Below are 5,571 nucleotides of genomic sequence, written 5' to 3' on the forward strand. Positions count from 1 at the left end.
TAGGTTATTGGTAACAGTGAGAGATAGCACATCACAAATTAAATCCGGAAAATCACATTGTGGAAAGTATATGAATTTATTTGCATTCTGCAGAGGGAAATAAGTATTTAATCCCTCTGGCAAACAAGACCTAATACTTGGTGGCAAAACCCTTGTTGGCAAGCACAGCGGTCAGACGTCTTCTGTAGTTGATGATGAGGTTTGCACACATGTCAGGAGGAATTTTGGTCCACTCCTCTTTGCAGATCATCTCTAAATCATTAAGAGTTCTGGGCTGTCGCTTGGCAACTCGCAGCTTCAGCTCCCTCCATAAGTTTTCAATGGGATTAAGGTCTGGTGACTGGCTAGGCCACTCCATGACCCTAATGTGCTTCTTCCTGAGCCACTCCTTTGTTGCCTTGGCTGTATGTTTTGGGTCATTGTCGTGCTGGAAGACCCAGCCACGACCCATTTTTAAGGCCCTGGCGGAGGGAAGGAGGTTGTCACTCAGAATTGTACGGTACATAGCCCCATCCATTCTCCCATTGATGCGGTGAAGTAGTCCTGTGCCCTTAGCAGAGAAACACCCCCAAAACATAACATTTCCACCTCCATGCTTGACAGTGGGGACGGTGTTCTTTGGGTCATAGGCAGCATTTCTCTTCCTCCAAACACGGCGAGTTGAGTTCATGCCAAAGAGCTCAATTTTTGTCTCATCTGACCACAGCACCTTCTCCCAATCACTCTCGGCATCATCCAGGTGTTCACTGGCAAACTTCAGACGGGCCGTCACATGTGCCTTCCGGAGCAGGGGGACCTTGCGGGCACTGCAGGATTGCAATCCGTTATGTCGTAATGTGTTACCAATGGTTTTCGTGGTGACAGTGGTCCCAGCTGCCTTGAGATCATTGACAAGTTCCCCCCTTGTAGTTGTAGGCTGATTTCTAACCTTCCTCATGATCAAGGATACCCCACGAGGTGAGATTTTGCGTGGAGCCCCAGATCTTTGTCGATTGACAGTCATTTTGTACTTCTTCCATTTTCTTACTATGGCACCAACAGTTGTCTCCTTCTCGCCCAGCGTCTTACTGATGGTTTTGTAGCCCATTCCAGCCTTGTGCAGGTGTATGATCTTGTCCCTGACATCCTTAGACAGCTCCTTGCTCTTGGCCATTTTGTAGAGGTTAGAGTCTGACTGATTCACTGAGTCTGTGGACAGGTGTCTTTCATACAGGTGACCATTGCCGACAGCTGTCTGTCATGCAGGTAACGAGTTGATTTGGAGCATCTACCTGGTCTGTAGGGGCCAGATCTCTTACTGGTTGGTGGGGGATCAAATACTTATTTCCCTCTGCAGAATGCAAATAAATTCATATACTTTCCACAATGTGATTTTCCGGATTTAATTTGTGATGTGCTATCTCTCACTGTTACCAATAACCTACCCTTCAATTATGGGCTGCTCATGTCTTTGTCAGTGGGCAAACTTACAAAATCAGCAAGGGATCAAATACTTATTTCCACCACTGTATTTGCAGGCTCAATGTGGCTTACAATATAACTAGCCGTTCAGCCCGTAAAAACGGGCTAGTATAGGAGGGGGGGGTTGAAAGGCCCCCCACCCCACCGCTGAGTTCGCCACTGCCGCTCCCCCTCCGAATTCGTCCCCCCCCCCCCGGAGCCGTCACCACCCACCTTCCACCCCGTCGGGCCCTCGCTCCGCTATTGAAACAGCGAGGGCACGCAGCTCTACTGCTGAGCTACCATGGCCTTCCTTCTTCTCTGCCTGTGTCCCGCCCTCGTGTGACGTAACATCGTCGAGGGCAGGACACAGGCAGAGAAGAAGAAGGAAGGCCGACGGCAGCTCAGCAGAGCTGTGTGCTGCGTGCCCTCGCTGTTTCAATAGCGGAGCGAGGACCCAACCAGGTGAAAGGTGGGTGGCGGCGGCGGCAGCAGCGACTCCAGGTAGGGGGAGCGTTAGCGACGGCGGTGTCCCTCGCAAATGCGCAGTAGAGACCCTCTCTGTTCCACCCTCGTCATCACGTATTGACGCGGGGGCGGGGCAGAGAGGGTCTCTACTGCGCATTTGCGAGTGAGTACGACACTCGCCATTTATATATATTGATGATACATCATCACATTGATGGAAAAAGGAAATCAGGGTATAAATAACAAATAAGGTGCATGAGAAAATCATGGTAATCATATTAACAGAATAACAATTTCAGCCTTATTGCAGTTAGGTGCATAAGAGAATTATGTGTAAGAGAAGTGGGTAAGTAGATAAAACATAACATAATGATAACAGGACAAGATATAATGTTCAATAATTAGGGTGTAAGTTAGAATAACTCTGTAGGAAGCAAGGTCATGTGACCACGATGAATTCTTACAAGCTGGCAGCAGTGCAGGGTTTGGTTGCTGTAGAGGGAAAGACTACATAAGTACTTTGTTCATTTTGGGCCTCTTATCAAGCCACGTTAGCGGTTCCTGCGCAGTAATGCCAACAGAGCCCATTCAAAGTGAACGGGCTCTGTCGCCATTACTGCACGGCTTGATAAAAGATGCCTTTTCTGTTTGATTCTTGTTCTCCTTTGCATTTTTGAAACTTTTTAAGCCAACTGTGGCCTCTTTTTACTAAACCGCGCTAGGAATACCCACACAGTGAAATTGAATGGGCTGTGTTGCATTTGCTATGCCGGGAATCATTAGTGCGGCTTAGTAAAATGGACCTTAAGATTTACGTTGGTTCATCTAACCGACTGAGCTACATCTGATGCATGCTTGTTTTCACACTGATCTGGGTACATATATTTTTCCTTGTTGCCCAAGTACAATTTTGTAAATTATTATATGTATTTAAGTATTTTTTTTTTAGATTGTTTAATGCATGCTGTAATTTAACATTATGTTGAGATTTGTGGTTTGCTAATTACCAATATTTTACATATTTTTTTATTACAATGTTACTGCACTTTTTATCTATTAGGGTCCCAGAAAACAGCAAGGCAAACGATCTGCAAAATCCAACGTGGAAAATGAGCAAGCAGATCAGTATATTATCCAAAATATTTTATTGAAGATACCGTATATAAGACAGTTGCCCGACACAGGCCTTTGAAAGCAGACTACTTGCTGATGATTTGGAAACACAACAGGACACGCTGTTTATGCTGGGGTTTTTTTTTTTTTTGCATTTCCTTTTTCCTTATATGCAATTGCTAACCAAAAGAGGAACCCTTCCCTTAGAGATTACTAGAATAGAAGGGAGATGGGGAGGAAGAGGGGGAGTGACCCGGGGCACCCGAGTATACACCCCTGAGGCTTAGCTAATAAGCTGACCAAACCTAACCAGCCTCAAAGAATTCCTGTGGCACAGAGAAAGATATAATAATAAAAAACTAGAAATTTTGAAAGAGAGACTAATGGGCTCACTTCCTACCTGCTGGGAGACTGAGAAAATACTGAGGCTAGGGTCACATGACCAGGGCTCTTATTGGCTACCTAGAGTCAAAGTTTTTTCTGTCTCCACCTGCTGGTAGACGTGCACAACCCATCAGTCCAATCCTGGGCCGGTCCGGAGGGATGCTAAGGAATTTGCAATTGTTCTTATTCGTAGAGATACAGACTAGCCCGACGCAGCCCTTTTTGGGGCGAAACACGGCCTGTGTCGGGCAACTGTCTTATATACGGTATCTTCAATAAAATATTTTGGATAATATACTGATCTGCTTGCTCATTTTCCACTTTTTATCTATTTACATAGTTGGTAACATTGTGGGGGGTTTTTTTTTTTATTATATTAGTTATTTTAGCCCCTGAAGCAGCCATCTGGTGAAACCCAGCCCAAGTCAGGCTCGCTGTTCCAAACTCTCCACTCAGTGTACAATAAAGGTGTTTTTGTATTATTTTGGACTTCTGCAGTCTTTTTGTGACCTGCTCACCATTTCCTTTGGTCTGGATTTTGCAGACTGCCTGCCCGCTTGTTTTTTGGGGGCACAAGAAGGGAGCCACAATATCTGGGCTTTATTATTATTATTATTTAGCCAGGCAAGTCCATTAAGGCTGGCCATGACCTGAGTATTAAGTTCAGGTATTTTATTCACTGCATGTAAGCAATTCCTGCAGAGACATCATTACAGCTGTATCTGAGAAATACTACACTGGATCTCCAATTTCACTGCCTCCCTCTAGCACAACTGGAAGGAAAAAAAAAAAAAAAAGCAGCATGAGTAGTAAACCACATGGTTTGTTGATGTATGTTTCTGACATGTAAATCATGATAAGCCTTCTACAATAGCTCTGTGTTCAAAGGAAGTAAATCTTCCTCTTCCGTTTAGGATCGCTATAAAATTAAAAGTTTCATTTCAGTAATGTGGTATTGTTCCCAGTTACGACTTGGGTTGAGGTCACAAATGGAAGGCAAATTATCCCGATGAATGTAAGTGCAGTTTCTATGATTAGATAGTAACATAGTAGATGATGGCAGAAAAAGACCTGCACGGTCCACCCAGTCTGCCCAACAAGATAAACTCATATGTGCCACTTTTTGTGTATACCCTACTTTGATTTGTACCTGTGCTCTTCAGGGTACAGACCGTATAAGTCTGCCCAGCACTATCCCCGCCTCCCAACCACCGGTTCTGGCATAGACCATATAAGTCTGCCCAGCACTATCACCGCCTCCCACCACCGGCTCTGGCACAGACCGTACAAGTCTGCCCAGCACTATCCCCGCCTCCCAACCACCAGCCCCGCCTCCCACCACCAGCTCTGGCACAGACCGTATAAGTCTGCCCAGCACTATCCCTGCCTCCCACCACCGGCTCTGGCATAGACTGTATAAGTCTGCCCAGCACTATCCCCGCCTCCCACCACCGGCTCTGGCACAGACCGTATAAGTCTGCCCAGCACTATCCCCGCCTCCAAACCACCAGCCCTGCCTCCCATCACCAGCTAAGCTGCTGGGGATCCCTTCATTCTGAGCAGGATTCCTTTATGTTTATCCCACGCATGTTTGAATTCCGTTACCGTTTTCCTCTCCACCACCTCCCGCGGTAGGGCATTCCAAGCATCTATGATTAGATACTTTTGCCTTTTTCAGCCATATTAAAATAAAACATGTTTCAGAAGGCACTCAAACCGTGACACATCAGTAGCTTCAAGTCAATCCTCATGCTGAAACCACCTATTTTGGGTGCTGCTGGTATCTGATAAAGCTGAAAATGGAAATAAGCCTTTGAAGAGCGCAATCCAAAATGCTTCGGTCCTACAACCCATAGACGAAACTGAGGTAAGATGTTCCAGTACTGGGGTTAACAGTAGCCGCCTAGAACAGACAGCATGAAGCTGATGTCGGTTTCTCAGTCCATAAAAGTAGACTGGAATCAGCATCTTAAAAGATTACTGAGTTTGTAATCCTCGAGGAGATAGGTTTTGCCTCATTACTCCCAGTACTTCAGGTTTGATGGTTTTGTGAGTATTGTGTGGATTTCTTGTAATTCTGAACAACTGGCTTTGGATTCTATTAAAACTTCTACAAATTAAAAAAGAAAAAACAAAGATTACTGAGCTTGCTTCTGGTCCTTTAAA

This window comes from Microcaecilia unicolor, chromosome 13 (genome assembly GCF_901765095.1).
Source record: "Microcaecilia unicolor chromosome 13, aMicUni1.1, whole genome shotgun sequence".
Taxonomy (NCBI): Eukaryota; Metazoa; Chordata; class Amphibia; order Gymnophiona; family Siphonopidae; genus Microcaecilia; species Microcaecilia unicolor.